The sequence below is a fragment of the Chenopodium quinoa genome, unplaced genomic scaffold, assembly GCF_001683475.1.
Source record: "Chenopodium quinoa cultivar QQ74 unplaced genomic scaffold, ASM168347v1, whole genome shotgun sequence".
Classification (NCBI taxonomy): domain Eukaryota; kingdom Viridiplantae; phylum Streptophyta; class Magnoliopsida; order Caryophyllales; family Amaranthaceae; genus Chenopodium; species Chenopodium quinoa.
In genome coordinates this window covers 1,842,098-1,859,829 of record NW_018744268.1, presented here as the reverse complement: position 1 = coordinate 1,859,829, position 17,732 = coordinate 1,842,098, and positions in this window count along the sequence as shown.

Genomic DNA, 17,732 nt, shown 5'->3' with positions numbered 1-17,732 from the left:
ATCAAACTTGACTTAGTACGACTTTTAGACTAATCCGTTTAGAGCAATGGTGTGCCTCAGTCGTATGCAACCAAAAATATCACAACTAAGCTAACTGCAAATAAACGTAGTTAGGGGAGTCGAGTTCGAATCCACAGGGAAAAAGGGACTAATAACTGCAAACCTAAGTGGAATTACTCTAGGAACGTAGTAATCTAAGTAACAAGGGGGTTTTGACAAGCAATGGTGACAATTAAACTAAATTAGAACAATGAACGTAAATAGTATGCAATCAATGAGAATAACGGTCTTGGTTATGCGAAATCCACAATTGAACATACAAATTGATCATAGAAGCCTCTTCAATCAAACACTATTGAACACCTTGTTGTAGAATTCTAAATTCTAAATTCTCATAAGCTAGTTAGAAATAGCAAAGCGCTCCTTTCTAACCCATTCTAATGTATAATTTAAGACAAGCGCTCTAAATCATCCACAAGAAGAACATAAACGGAGAAATCAACAAGGATTGAATAAATTAACACAAGCGGTCTAATTTCTTCAATAATATTATTCCCTCTTTAGGTTATCAATCAAAAGCATGCATTCATAACCCAAAGTTTCTACTTTGGAAAGATCAATTAGATGCAAGCGAATCTAACAATTCCAACCTAGCAATTGATTAAAGCAAATCATGAAATAATTCAAAGGAATAATAAACATTCAATAGATAATAAAGAGAAGAGAAATCTCACAATTCGTAGCCAAAAGCTTCAATCTTTAACCAAGAATCCGGAAGATTAAGCTTCCATGGATTCTAATTCAAAAACAAAGATTTCTGAAATTTGCCAAGAACCCTAGAAAACTTTTACTTCTCTCTAACTTAATTCTCACTAATTAACCTCCTCCAACTCTTCATAAAAATAGACTATATATATGTTTCCATACTTAAGATAACATAAAACAATAATAAAAATAATAAATAAATATAAAACACGAGCCAAGACAAAGCAAACTACTGAAAAATAACCAAAACAGGCCCCGAAATCTGGAAGACCCGCTGCCAGCTGCTCGGGACCCGCTGGCAGCGGCTAAAGCAGCAAAACACTTCGTCCTCTCTGGCTGACCCGCTGCCAGCGGCTCTGGCCAGCTGCCAGCGGCCCTGGCAGCGGTTCTTCTGTCTTCTGCTGTCTTCTTTGCTCTTTCTTCTAGCTTTGCTTCACCTTTACTCAAGCTTTCTCCCTTGCTCTTCCAAGCTCCATCACGCTTCTCAAATCACGAGCTAAGGTCCATACTCTATAATCCTCCTCATTAGTTCCCGAACTCACTCACTAACACCTATAAATCCCGGCTTTTGCACACAAGTGAGATCACCGCCCGAAACTCACAAAAGCTATTAAAAACTCATGCACAACATCAAAACACACCCTAAAACTCTTCTCTCAACCCTTGATAAGACGGCTTATCAAATTCCCCCATACTTGAACCTTTACTCGCCCTCGAGTAAACTTAGAGAATAGAACACATCTCCCCATTAAGGTTCAAAACAGAAGATGGCGGAACCGAACAAGCTCTACGCATTCAAACTCAAGAAGACATCCTAGCAACCACCAACTAACCGCCTTCTCACTTAACAAACTCCCTTTTTCATTTTTTTTTTCTTACATTCAACTCATCCCCCAAAACCAACCTAGAACAACAAGCACATAGCCAAGAGCATAAATATTCTCAACTATCCTACCACACGAAACTTTTGATAAAATTGGGAAAACAAGACTCAACTAAACCAAAAGTCCACTGCTCAAAAAAACACTTCCACACTCAAAAGTCAAGAAAAATAACTCTAGCTTTCTAAGCATGATCAACACTTCTCCCGAACATCAACTATCTCCCGAAAACATCAAGATGAGACCTACCCGACACCTCCATATTTCTCCTCCCCTTATGACACCGACTCCGGCAATTAGATGAGAAAATTCACGAATTTTTCTCTCTCTTCTCTCATTTTGCCTAGGAGCCCTTTCGGGTTTTCATCCTAGCCTCTCATCTTTTTCCAAATCTCACTTTCTCACCCACTCATTAGCCACTTTTTTGCTTAGGTCGCCCTTTCGGGTTTTCAACCTAACCGGGCCCCCATTTTTGCCTAAGCCGCCTTTTCAGGTTTTCGGCTTAGCGGGTTTCTTTTTCTTTTTCTTTCTTTTTTTTTCAATTTTTTTTTCTTTTTTTCTTTTTCTTTTTGCATTTTTTTTTTCATTGAACCACAATTTAGATAGTTATACAAAACATGAAATCAAGATAACTATACAAAATTTCAAAAATATGCAATGAAAAGCTTCCCCCCCTACTTAAATGGGCATTGTCCTCGATGCAAGAACAACTACAATGAAACCAAAAGTAAGGGAAAAGGAAGAAAATCGTTACCATCTCAATGAGAGGGACCTCCAGAGCCAGAAGAGCCGGCATCACCCCGAGAAGCACGCCTCTCGGAACGACGCAAAGCACGGGATGCCAGATGATCCATGAACGCCTCAGTTGGGGGCTCATACTGTGGATATTGAGCGGTATAAAACCGACTCATGCTTCTCTGATATGCAAGCAGCTCTTGCATCCCATCGCACACCTCCTCTAGTCTATCATCTACATCAGCCCTCCAGTGAGGCCAATCATCGTGCTGCACTCCAGCAGCATCCTCACCCCCTTCCTCATCAACAAACTCTCCGCCCATATGAACATCGGGATTCTCCTCTCCCATGTTCTCAATTATTACTTCGGCATCTCCCAAATAGGGGGCAACATCCGGATCGGGCGCAAGGAAAAAGTCTGCGGCAGCAGGGCCAAAAGGTAATGCTCGTCCCTCGGGACGAGGAAGTCTCAAATAGTTCAAACCCTGTGGTCCGTAACGCCAGAAGTATGCCGAATCTACTGGCACAAGATCCTCAGGGGGTGGAACATTCAAATAACAAGCAAGCAAAGAGACCATGCCACCCATGCTAATGTGGCCACTGGAGGTTGACCGCACCTTTACACAACTGTCAACAAAAATCTCGACCCTATTGGGAGTACCGACACCCTCCGGGGTCATCGCCCACAAATAAGACAATGTAATTTTGGGAACATTAGTAGCTTCTCCTTGACATAGTATGGTGGACGAAATAAACCTAGGAACGAGTCTAAGGCATGGGTGAGTGATCTTGAAGCTATGATCACCATGAGGGTCAACTTCACAACCAGTTATAGCCCTCAAAAATGTTCGGGACGAGTACGTGCTATAATCACCCCAATGGTTCACCAATGGGGGTGCATCCCAACCAAATGCCATTCGCATATCGTCATAAGACACAACATAATTCCTATTATTCAAATTAAAGGATATTTGATCACGTCCTTTAGTAAGAGTTGAAAGGAATTCATAGGTATACCTGACATAGGTGGGGGCGCATTTGGTCATGAAATTCTCCAGACCCACTTTCCGTAGCAAGAGCCGCACTACTTCCTCCATGTCTAGCTCTTGCAAAGCTTCTAAGTCAAAAAACTTGGTGCATTGCACCGTTCGTCGTGGTTGTTGAAGCTTAGTCCATATCCCTTTCTCCTTGGAATTCAACCGCATACCCATGAATCCATCCCCTCGAGGCAATGGAGGTGCCTCACCTTGACTAGAAGAAGCACCTTGCTTCTTGCCCCTTGGGGGTCTTGATGGAGATGATGCCTTAGACCTCTTGTTATCCCCACCCATGACTCTAATTGTATGCTTGTACCTTTACCTTCACTTTCAATTACGAGAAATTCAACTTGCACAACTGCACAACCAACTCAATGTCAAACTTGAAATCAAGAGAAAATGGAAAATCTAGGTTGTAATTGTGATGGGAATTGAGGAGTGGATGAAAGGCAAGGACTTGGGAAAGGGAGATTGGTAGGGGATCGGTGCAATTGGAGTAAGGGGATGAAAGAATAGAGAGAAGGAGGAGAAAAGGAGTAAGGGTTTGTGGGAATTAGGGTTTACGAAAGGAGTAATGAAGGTAGGAGTTGGAAAGAGGGAAATAAGGGGGAAAAAATCGGGGAGGCTGGTGGAGCCGCTGGTAGCGGCTTGAGGCCCGCTGGCAGCGGCTGATACTGATTCCTTTATTTTTTTTTGAGGGGGGGTGCCGCTGGCAGCGGCTCTGCAGCAGCTACCAGCGGCTGGGACAGAGCCTGGGGTTTTTGGGCTGCCTGAAGACCCGCTGGTAGCGGCTGCAGAGCAGCTGCCAGCGGCTTCAGCAGGGAATGTCCCCTTTGGCTCTGTTTCAGCTTGTTTTTGCTGTGTTTCGGGCATAAAAGATGCTCCCGAGGCCTCCACCTACATAGAAACAACAAAAACACTCTTCACATCACAAGAAAAATTAAAAAAAAAAAATAAACTACGAAAAGAAATGGGGAAGAGTTTTCGATCGGGTTGCCTCCCGATTAGCGCCTTTGATTTACGTCGTTGGCTCGACGCGGCTCATCCCACTTCGCTACTCCATTGATGGCTCGTAGAGATCGATGCTCTCCACGTTCTCGGTTTTGAAACCCTCGAAGTAGGGTTTGAGCCTTTGTCCATTGACTTTGAAAACCTTATCGGTCTCGAGGCTTTGAATTTCAACTGCTCAATGCGGATATACGTTCAACACTTGAAAAGGGCCTTCCCAACGGGACCGAAGTTTTCCCGGAAATAATCTAAGTCGGGATTGATATAGGAGTACTTTGTCACCGACTTTGAACTCCTTCCGCGTGATCATTCGATCATGCCATAGCTTGGTCTTTGCTTTATAAGTATCGACATTCTCATAGGACTCAAGCCGGATCTCCTCTAGTTCTTGGAGTTGCATTTTCCGATGTTCACCCGCTTCATCCAATTGCATGTTAAATGACTTAACCGCCCAATATGCTTTATGCTCAAGCTCAACCGGAAGATGGCACGGTTTTCCGAAGACAAGGCGGTAAGGGGACATCCTGATAGGTGTTTTGTATGCGGTGCGGTACGCCCATAGAGCATCCTCCAACCTCAAACTCCAATCCTTCCTATCCGGATTCACCGTTTTCTGCAGAATTGACTTCACCTCTCTATTGGACACCTCGGCTTGCCCATTGGTTTGTGGGTGATAAGCCGTGGAGATTTTGTGGTGAACGGAGTACTTCCTCAACATAGCACCCACTGTACGGTTGCAAAAGTGCGTTCCTCGGTCACTTATCAACGCCCTCGGGATTCCAAACCTAGAAAATATGTAAGATTTGATAAAACCTGAAACCACTTTAGAATCGTCAGTCCTAGTGGGTATTGCTTCCACCCACTTCGACACATAATCACAAGCAAGAAGTATATAAGTAAAACCGTGAGAAATAGGGAATGGTCCCATGAAATCTATACCCCAAACATCAAATATTTCACAATATAGTAAAGAGGATTGGGGCATTTCACTTTTCTGGGAAATGTTACCTACTCTCTGGCAATTATCACAAGATTTACAAAATCCATAGGAATCTCGAAACAAACTTGGCCAGTAAAAACCACAGTCGAGAACCTTCCTTACTGTGCGTTTGGCTCCAAAGTGTCCGCCACAAGCATGAGAATGACAGAAGGTGAGAATAGGGATCACCTCATTTTCGGGAATGCATCTGCGAATGATTTGATCGGAGCAGAACTTCCACAAGTATGGATCATCCCATGCATAGTACTTCGCATCATTTCGAAGCTTGTCCTTTTGAGACTTTGTGAAACCTGGAGGAAACTGTTGAGAAACCAGAAAATTCACAATGTTAGCAAACCAAGGCCGCAAATCCTTAAGAGCAAATAAAGATTCATCCGGAAATTCTCCTAGGAATTGGTATGGAAATGATGGTTGATCAACAATATGGGACAAACGACTCAAATGATCAACAACTAGATTTTCCGCGCCTATCTTGTCCTTGATTTCCAACTCAAACTCACATAAGAGCAGAATCCATCTTATTAGTCTTGGTTTGGCTTCTTTCTTCGTCATCAAGTGGCGAAGAGCTGCATGATCAGTGAAAACAATTACTTTAGTACCAAGCAAATAAGATCGAAACTAATCTAGAGCAAATACTACAGCTAACAACTCTTTTTCTATGGTAGTGTAGTTTCGTTGGGCTGAATTAAGGGTCATTGAGGCATAATAGATCACATGAGATGCCCTCCCTACTTTCTGGCCTAACACAGCTCCAACTGCATAATCACTCGCATCACACATTATCTCAAATGGTAGAGACCAATCTGGGGCTTGAATGATAGGGGCAGAAATGAGCTTAGCCTTCAATTCGTCGAAAGCCTTCTTGCAATCATCATCAAAGTGGAATTTCACATCTTTCTGCAGCAATTTGCACATAGCATTCGCAAGCTTTGAGAATCCCTCAATGAACCTACGATAGAAACCTGCATGGCCAAGAAAAGAACGCACTTCACGCACATTAGTAGGATAAGGAAGAGACTGAATAGTATCAATCTTAGCCTTATCAACCTCAATACCTCTAGAAGAGACTACGTGACCTAACACAATGCCCTGTTGGACCATAAAATGACATTTCTCAGAATTTAGGACGAGGTTAGAGTCAATACATCTTTTAAGGACCATAGATAAGTGATGCAAGCATTTATTAAAAGAATCCCCATAAACAGTGAAATCATCCATAAATACTACCATGAAATGCTCAACGAACTCAGAAAAGATGCTCATCATGCATCGCTGAAAGGTTGCAGGTGCATTACATAGTCCAAAAGGCATACGTCGATACGCAAATGTGCCAAAAGGACATGTAAAAGTTGTCTTCTCTTGATCTTCAAGTGCAATGGGCACTTGAAAGTACCCAGAATACCCATCAAGGAAACAGTAATAAGATTTCCCTTCAAGTCTTTCGATCATTTGGTCAATAAAAGGTAAAGGGAAATGGTCTTTCCTAGTTACTGCATTCAACCTACGATAATCAATGCAAACTCGCCAACCATTTTGAACTCTAGTAGGAACCATTTCACCCTGTTGATTTTCTACCACAGTCACACCACTTTTCTTAGGAACCACCTGCGTAGGACTGACCCATTTACTATCAGATATAGGAAATATCATTCCTACTTGCAATAATTTTATGATCTCCTTCTTTACCACTTCCATCATGGGAGGATTCAGGCGACGCTGAGGTTGCCTCACAGGTTTGGCATCATGTTCTAGCAGAATACGATGCATGCAAGTGGATGGACTTATTCCCTTAATGTCTGCAATGGTCCATCCAATAGCTAACTTGTGCTCTTTCAGTACTGTCACCAACTTGTCCTCTTGCTCCTTGGTCAATTTGCTTGAAATTATAACAGGTAAAGTATCGTTCTGACCAAGGAACACATATTTCAAATGATCAGGAAGTGGTTTTAGCTCCACCTGGGGTGCCTGCAAAACAGAAGGTAAGAGTTTATCAGTAGGCACTGTCAATGGGGTAGGTGTCGAACCTGGTGGTCTAAGTGGGAGCTTGGAATGGCTATTCAACTCTGCTACCATCATCTGCACACTATTAGGCAAAGGGATATCCAAACAATCAGCAGATAAATCATTAGAAATGGAAGTGAGGAGCGCATCCTCGCCCTCAACATCGAAGACATCCTGCACTATAGGATCAATGATATCAATGGAACACAAAGAATGAGTGTCAACAGGATATTTCATGGAATTATAGATTTTATACACAATTTCTTGCCCATCAAACTCCATAGTTAAAGAACCAGTAAAAACATCAATTTTAGTCCTAGCAGTTTTCAAGAAGGGTCTTCCTAACAAGATGGGAACTGCTTGTCTATCATGTTCCATATCAAGCACATAAAAATCAGCAGGAAAAATTAGTTCATCAACTTTCACAAGCACATCTTCCACCACTCCCTTAGGGTAAACATTTGACCTATCAGCTAATTGAATCACTACCCCGGTTTCATGTAAAGGTCCAAGTTCCAAAGATTTGAACAGGGAATATGGAATAACATTAATTGATGCACCTAAATCCAACATAGCTCTATGAAAAGTGGTGTCCCCTATTGTAACTGGAACAGTAAACATACCAGGATCACTGCATTTTTCAAGAGGTTTCTTTTGGAAAACTGCAGAAACATGAGCACTCACTTTCACTTTTTCCTTCCCTCCTAACCTGTGCTTCCTCTTTATAGTACACAGTTCTTTCAAAAATTTAGCAAATCGAGGAACACTTTTTATTAAATTCAAAAGGGGAATGTTTACCTCACACTTGCTGAATGTTTCATAGATGTCTTTGTCTTTCTCATACCTCTTTGTTTCTTTCAAAGCTTCAGGAAAAGGTGGTGTGGGTTCATAAGATGGAAAAGTGGGAGGATTTGCTACAGCTTCATGTTCCACTTCCTTCTCTTCAGCTCCAATCGACTCTTCAGCCCTCTTGGTTGCAATTTCAGTCTCTTTCAGCTCCTTGCCACTCCTCAATGTAATAGCGTTGGCTTGTTGCTTAGGATTCAACTCCGTTTGAGATGGAAGTTTTCCTGAATCTTTAGCTTCAAGTCTGCTCACTGCACTTGAAATTTGGCTCACTTGACTTTCCAAATTCTGAATACTGGATTTGGTTTCTTGCTGGAATTGCACCATGTTTTGCTGCATAGCAGAAACATTAGAAGTTAGTGATCTAATCATTTCTTCAGTTGACATATTACTCGAATTTGAGCTTTGGCCTTGAGGTTTGGCTAATTGCGCCCTATATTGCTGATATTGCTGCTAGCCTTGAGCATTTTGCTATTGTTGTTGGTTCCCCTGGGAATTCCCATATCTCAAATTTGGATGATCCCTCCAACCTGGATTGTATGTATTTGAATATGGATCATATCTTCTCTAAGGACCTTGCCCTTGGAAACCCATTGCATTGGCCTGCTCATTCTGCTCCTCTTGTAATTGAGGACATGCATCAGTGGGATGTCCCATGGAGGTGCATAAACCACAAGCATTCAGTTGCTGTGGATTCCTTGAGTTCACCATGAACTCACGCATCATAGAAGTCAAATCAGCTACTTGACTCTCTAACTCAGTTGTATTCGAATTTGCTAAATTCACCCGGCGCGTGGGAGTTCTCTGACTGAATTACCTAGAATTTTCTGCTAGCTCTGCAATCAACCTAGTTGCATCTCCTGGAGTCTTATTCACTAGCCCTCCACCACTTGCTGCATTCACCATCCTCAAGTCATCATCAGTTAGACCTCCATAGAAGTATAGGATGAGGTCTTGATCGGAATACCCATGGTAAGGACAACTAGCACACAATCTCTTAAATCTCTCCCAATACTCATACAAGGATTCATCTTCCTTCTGATCCACATTGCTGATAGCTTTCTTAAGGCTTGCAGAAATAGTGGCTGGGTAGTACTTCTCAAGGAAACACTTCTTTAAATCTGCCCAAGTTGTTATGCTACCTGGGGGAAGATAGTAAAACCAATCCTTTGCTGCATCTTTGAGAGAAAAAGGAAATGCTCTCAACTGAATTTGTTCATCAGTCATCCCAATCGGTTTCATGCTAGTGCAAACCACATGGAATTCTGCCAGATGTTTATTCGGATCTTCGCCTTTCATGCCATGGAATGCCGGCAATAGATGAATTAGACCGGATTTGATCTCAACATTAGTACCTTCCTCCAACTGCTGGTATGCAATGCACAACGGTTGTTGGTTCAAGTTGGGAGCTGTGAGTTCCCTTAGAGTTCGATTGTCAGCCATCTCCTCTTCTTCTTGAATATTGAAGGAGTACGTTGATTCACTGGGGGTTGTTCTTACCTCTTTTCGCAACCTGGAAATATTCCTTTCAATTTCTGGATCAAACTGCAAAACTTCTTTGTTAGCAGAACGGGTACTTATCATACCCTAGCGAACAAACAAAGAAAGATAGCTAAGAACAGTCCTAAAATAAATTCTACTAAGATAAACAATTTAAAAGTAACGCCTTAATTCCCCGGCAACGACGCCAAAATTTGGTGTGCCTCAGTCGTATGCAACCAAAAATATCACAACTAAGCTAACTGCAAATAAACGTAGTTAGGGGAGTCGAGTTCGAATCCACAGGGAAAAAGGGACTAATAACTGCAAACCTAAGTGGAATTACTCTAGGAACGTAGTAATCTAAGTAACAAGGGGGTTTTGACAAGCAATGGTGACAATTAAACTAAATCAGAACAATGAACGTAAATAGTATGCAATCAATGAGAATAACAGTCTTGGTTATGCGAAATCCACAATTGAACATACAAATTGATCATAGAAGCCTCTTCAATCAAACACTATTGAACACCTTGTTGTAGAATTCTAAATTCTAAATTCTCATAAGCTAGTTAGAAATAGCAAAGCGCTCCTTTCTAACCCTTTTTAATGTATAATTTAAGACAAGCGCTCTAAATCATCCACAAGAAGAACATAAACGGAGAAATCAACAAGGATTGAATAAATTAACACAAGCGGTCTAATTTCTTCAATAATATTATTCCCTCTTTAGGTTATCAATCAAAAGCATGCATTCATAACCCAAAGTTGCTACTTTGGAAAGATTAATTAGATGCAAGCGAATCTAACAATTCTGACCTAGCAATTGATTAAAGCAAATCATGAAATAATTCAAAGGAATAATAAACATTCAATAGATAATAAAGAGAAGAGAAATCTCACAATTCGTAGCCAAAAGCTTCAATCTTTAACCAAGAATCCGGAAGATTAAGCTTCCATGGATTCTAATTCAAAAACAAAGATTTCTGAAATTTGCCAAGAACCCTAGAAAACTTTTACTTCTCTCTAACTTAATTCTCACTAATTAACCTCCTCCAACTCTTCATAAAAATAGACTATATATATGTTTCCATAATTAAGATAACATAAAACAATAATAAAAATAATAAATAAATACAAAACACGAGCCAAGACAAAGCAAACTACTGAAAAATAACCAAAACAGGCCCCGAAATCTGGAAGACCCGCTGCCAGCTGCTCGGGACCCGCTGGCAGCGGCTAAAGCAGCAAAACACTTCGTCCTCTCTGGCTGACCCGCTGCCAGCGGCTCTGGCAGCGGTTCTGCTGTCTTCTGCTGTCTTCTTTGCTCTTTCTTCTAGCTTTGCTTCACCTTTACTCAAGCTTTCTCCCTTGCTCTTCCAAGCTCCATCACGCTTCTCAAATCACGAGCTAAGGACCATACTCTATAATCCTCCTCATTAGTTCCCGAACTCACTCACTAACACCTATAAATCCCGGCTTTTGCACACAAGTGAGATCACCGCCCGAAACTCACAAAAGCTATTAAAAACTCATGCACAACATCAAAACACACCCTAAAACTCTTCTCTCAACCCTTGATAAGACGGCTTATCAAGCAAAATACTGGAAACAATCCCACGCCGATGTTCCATAACGGCGCAAAGATTTGGATTGTGGCGCCACACGCTAGTGACCGGCGCCACGCGACGATCTCGTCGTTTGGCGTTGACCCTTGGTGTCTGGCGACGGTAATGTCGTCTGGAGACAACTTGTAGTTTTGCTCAAGTCTTCACGATGAGTCTGTCTAATCGATTTGCTAAAACGGTTTAATTTTTTTATTAATGACAGTAATCATGTTTTGTCCTTAATTGAGTCTAGACACATAGTCCCATGGTCTCAACAGTCAAAGTATGTCACTCACATTCACCACTATTAAAGAACAAACATAATATGTCACCTTTTGACCATGTCTAGAGAGTCTCTTATGCGCGTCTTTTCCGTCATTTGGGTTGGGGGGTCCACTTCATTCCTAAATTCTTCTATATATTCCCATATACATCATTCTTTCACTCTTTACATACTTTTTCATACCCATCATTCTCCCCTTTCTTCCATGATCTCTTCCCATCTATCGCATGTTGAATAGATCATAAGTCAAAAATGAAGAAAAACTTACCCTTAACTTCCCTTTCCACAACACTTGGTCAAGGAGAGAAGTGCGATTAATTAAGCACAACACTTTCGTTAAAGTTCTCCTTTTTGACAAACCAATTAGTCAGAAAAGAAAGGCTAAGAAGATAATGGCGTCTCAGAAAGAAGTTATGAACTTAAGAAGGATGTGGCCAACCTAACTAAAATAACGAAGAGTATAGCTCTTCAAGTCAATGACCCTATAAGGCAACAACGAATGGATCTTATGCAAGAAAGCTTGAGAAAATATCCAGTGACTATAGATTTCAAGGCATTAGCTCACAAGGGGTCTTAGTGGACAAGGAGCTTCTTCCACAGAAGTTCAACGCCAATGACATCCCTAAGTTAAAGCCAACTGACAATCCTTACTTTCACTTAAGGGCCTTTAAACCTATAATGAACATTAAAGGGGTTGATAGGAATTCTTTGTTCTCACTATCTTCAGCAACCGTTTGTCAGCAGTGGTTCTTTTCTCTTGAAAGATAAAAAACCTCTTCTTGGGATTCCATAACAAGCGCTTTCGTAGATTGATAAAGTGCAAAATCCAAGATGAAACAGACCACAGACAACTTGAGATGTTAAAACAAAAAGAAAACGAAGGGTTCACTTCTTTCTTCAACAAATGCAGTGAAACTTCTGCTAATATGGTTAAGGTTCCTACCAAAAAAGAGTATGTAAGGATGTTCATCAAGAAACTTCAAGAAAAATATGCAATGCATCTAAAATACCAACATAACTTGAATACTTTCAGGGCTGTGTATAATATAGGCATTGACATTGAAGATGACCTTCTGAAAGATAATAGTGCGAGAGGGAAGAAGAACAACTATCCTTCTTCTTCCTTTCCCACTAACAAAGTACATGCTACGAACACCTCTAAACCACGAATCCAAACGAAAAGAGTGTTCATTCCACTTGGTTTGAGTTATGAAACAGCTTTCGAAAAGCTACACTATAAAGGACTAATCATGCCCATAGGACCTATCAAAGACCTAGTTCCAGAAGTCAGGCCACCTAAGTGGGATCCTTATAAACACTGTAAATATCATCAAGGAAAGGGTCACGACACTGAGGAGTGTTGAAACTCAAAGAAGCTATTAAGACCTGATCGATGACAATAAAACTTTCGAGATTCTAGCCATCGCAGAAGATCAAACATCCTTCGATCCTTCACTCCTTATCACACCTGTAGGTGAGTCCATGATTGAGATAGCTTATATAACCTCTATTGATGAAGTGGCCATGATTGAGGACGTTCGAAAATTTTCTTTAATAATATCAGGGAAAATTTTTCAAGTCTAAAAGAAGACGTTCGAAAACTGCAAGATGTCATTGACATGCTCTTAAATGTGGTAGAAGGACTAGCAAATTAGATGATGGTTATCGAACAAAATTCCCACCAGGGATTTAATGAAGAACTCAATCCTCCTAAGCCACGGGTAAAACGGACCATTGAAGAATACACACCAATAGGAATGACTTACGATGAAGCTATTAACTATCTTCATGATCATGGTCTCATTCATCCCGTCGGCCCCAGTCAAGACCCACCACCTGAGAAACGATCTCCCAATTGGGATCCAAACTCTTATTGTAAATATCATAGAGGCCATGGTCATACCAGCGAAAAGTGTTTCACCTTCAAGGATCGCGTTCAAGACCTCATTGATTCAAATCACCTTAATGTTCCTCTTAGCAATAGGAAGGCCAAGAATAGTAACAATAATAACAGTGGCTGGAAAGGAAAGAAGAACGACAATCCTTCTTCTTCCAAAACTACCCACTTCAACAACGTTAGCACGTTTAACTTGGATCAGGTCCTTGCCATGAAAAAAGGAGAGAAAAAGAGAACCTTTACACCTATTGGCATAAGTTATGACACAACAATCAATCGCCTTCATGCTAAAGGTCTTATAAATCCCATTTGACCTTGTAGACACCTAAAAATGTCTCCCCGAAACAAAACCCGATTATGAATAATCTTTCACTACTATTATTGGTCGGGTTCAGTATTTAATCCCGAGAGTGCTTAAAAAATCGTTTTTAATTAAACTCAGTTTTTGATTAGTCTTGATGTTTAGTCAAAGCATAATTTATTTTTAATTTCACCCACAACCTTTTTTATTTTATTTTATTATTTTGGCCTAAACCTTTTATTTATTAATTATTTTATTTTTTTAACACAATTAATAAATAATAAATCAAAAATGGCCCGAAATTATCAATCGGGACTTAAAAATGCTTAACGAAATTAGGGTAAAAATGAATTTAGACGGAAAAACGGACTACAGAATCCCGCGTCACGACAGTAAGCACTGTGTCACGGGATCCAGTGCCGCGCCACGGTGAGATTCCACGTGACACGGTGCCTGTGCTGTGACACGGGGCAATTTTGTGTCCTTTTCACGTAAACCTTTCACGCGTTTTATCCCCGTACCCTAAATATTTCCCGTGTCACGGTACTCTTTGCCATGTCGCGGTGCTATTTTTTAGGGTTTTTATCTTGTTTGGGTTCTGTGTGTTCCCTCTAATATTTTTTTTTATAAATACCCCTCATTTCTGATGTACGGGGCATCAATTGATTCTCTCCTTTTCTCTCTTCTACGCTCTAGCCTAAACACTAGCTTACCTTTTCACTTTCAAAATTCCCTCTTCAAGCACTCCAAGGAGTCCATACTTTACTCGTGGTTCCGTCCTTAAGTCAAGGCGTGAAAGGTAGAATTGTTTGGCCCCAAATAAATTCTATTTAATTAAATTTAATTTAATTATTGTTTTATTATTTTTCCTTGAAGTTACTAACTCGTTTATTATTTTATAGTTGCAAGCAAACATAATCAGAGTAAGAAATATGTTCCTTTTATTTCTATTACTTTTCTAACGATTTTATATAGTTGGATTTATTGTTAAATTGCTTCCAATATTAATCTTTATTATATTATTATTATGATCACCATATTGCATGTTTAAAGGGAATATGTAATTGAAAATCACGCCTAATAAGATAATTTGGACAGCCGGTTTAGGTTCCTTTTTAATCTGGTTATTAAATAAAGTGATCACTAATATTTTAGAATTATATATTGCATTAATATTAAAACAATTTAGCATAATAATATTTTGGAGCAAATTGAATATTTTGTTTGTATGCCTTTGAGATTGTAGGAAACACTTTTCACTATAAGAATCGAGTAGAGGCCAATACAGGCGAATGTGACTCCATGACTGAATTCGTACCATCATCCCCGATCCTCTTTTTGTGGTTTCGAACCATATGGAGTTAGTAATCTCATGGATTATGAATGGGGTGTAACCTTTACGGGTCAATCATTGTTGCCTATCCTTGTCCCTTATCGTGGTTGTCTTTTATGATCCGTGAACTGTTTACAAGTTCATTAAAAACTTGTTGGCGGCTCCCTACTTTGCTTTGTCCCTAATCGTATTATGTCTATTCCGACTTCCTATGAGTGCTAAGCATATTCACACATGCTTTAACATAGGCGCACTTCGAATGACGCCTACAATTTAACGACTCCACTGGGGAGGATTCTTGGTTATTTATCGATTTGAGTGATCGGTATTTAATTAAGATGAGTGGATGAGACTTGAAAGATTCTTGAAAATATTCTTGTGAATAATTTGGAATTTTTGCAAAAGCATAGACGTTTTAACGTCGTATTTAGGTCTGTCTCGTAGGAAAAGTTGAATAACTTGATTGCGTACGAAGGAAAACGGGGCACCAGTTATATTTTTAAACTGCTGCGCCACGTTAGAATCTGTCGTGTCACGATGCAGTACAATATTAGACGGTGTGCAGCATCGTGCCACAGTGCTCTCTGCCGTGTCACGACAATTCTTAAATTAGTCCGGTGGCTTATTTTCTCTTCTCACAGTCAACTTCCTTCGGTTTTTCTAAAAACACGTGTGTGTTCTACATGCATCTTAGCCCCGGGGGATTTAAGCTCTATCATCCCAAAAACACTCATGGAAATAAGGGTTGATCCGAGTTATTAAATCCACCCAAACCATTGAGTTGAGTTCGATTTCATCACGAACTCGTGGAGCCGCCCGTTGGCATACACCCTCAAGGGAGGCTGCCTTGCTAACACGTCCAAACTCTTAACCAAGGTACCTTTTTGAAACCCAAAGCTTGACCAATAGTTGGACATAGATCTTGACTTTAGGTTGCAAACTCTTTTTACATCATCGTGACTAAATGCTCCGTGGTTTATTTGGTGCTAACCTACATGTGTTTGCTCATTTTGTTTGACCTATGACCGAGGGTTTTTATTTCGACATAGTAATTAGTATGGACTTAAAATTGATTATAACCTGGAAATTACGCAAATTTAGGCCTGGAATTGCGCACCGTGTCATGGTGTGAAATGTCATGACACGGTGCTTTGTCCTGTCTAACGTGCACTGTACCGTGTCACGACAGTCAGCACCGTGACACGGTGCCCAGGAGGATTGTCTAGTCAGTCTATTTATGTCTATGTGCATGCTTAAGTGGTTCGTATGTTTGGCTTGGTGTCCTGTCTAGCTGTACGGTCATAACACGTGTCCATAACCTTCACTTAATCACTCACATGTCGTGTTCACACAGTTTTCCGTTAGTCGTGCACCATTTCATGATTGTACTTTAGGATGGTCTTGTGTCGTCTTTTTTTTTCGTTTTTTTTTCGGAGTAAGTCGGATGGTATCCTCCCATAATTTTTTTTAAAATAAAGCAAATTTCAAAATAATTTTTTTTTTCTTTTCCGGATGGGTCAAGGTTAAGTTTAGTCGTTAAAGGTGTGTTTATTTCGATGTCATAGCAGTTGGTCATGAAGTAGGGGTAGATTGTTACGGTTCGAGTCAATACCTCAACAACCTCTTACACCAAAGAGGCGTACAAGGAAACCACCACAATCATATCCACAAAGTCCGTCTTCAGTCTACTTTCAACCAATGGCTACTAAGGAGGATATTGAGAACATCAACAAAACCATTGAGATGTTGTCTAACATGATGCAAACACTCACCACTAGAGTCAACACGGTAGAGCAAGACAATCAAAACAATGTCACTCCCACTGCAATGGAAAAGATCAAAGAACAGACGAGCAAGATCTCTCAAGAGTTAACTTATGTGGAGCAACCTGTCACCTCTTCGTCCATAAGGAACAAACTTCTTGAGAAGTTTTCCACTGCTGACATTCCCAAGTTCAAGCCTACGGATAATCGGTTGTTCCACTTGAAGGCCTTTTTTGCGACCATGGCCCTTAAGGGATTAGATGTGACACTTTTCCCTACTGTGTTCCCTCTTTCCTTGGAGCATGCCTATCAACAGTGGTTCTACTCTTTGGAATCCAAACATGTTGCGACCTGGGAGGACGTTACTGAAAGCTTTATGAACCATTACAAGTGTAACATCCAAGATAAGACTTCTGAACGTGAACTCTCCATTCTCAAACAGAAGGAGAATGAAGGCTTCATTACTTATCTAAGAAGGTGGAGAGAAATAGCTGCAGTCTTGGTGGATCCTCCTAAGGAGAAGAGATGGTTTGTTGTTCATTGCAAATCTGACTCATAAGTACAAGCAACAGTTGAGGTTTCTGCCTTTGAATACCTTCGAAGATGAACTGATGAAGACTGCTGGTAGCAATAATAATAACAACAAGACTTGGAAAAACAAGAAGAACGACACTCCATCTTCTTTGTCTTCCAAGCCCAATAATGCTACCAACAATGTCAATGTCAATGATGTGCTAGCTTTTAATGCTCCCCTAAGAGAGTCCAAAGGCAAAGGAGGGTTTACACGCCTTTGGGA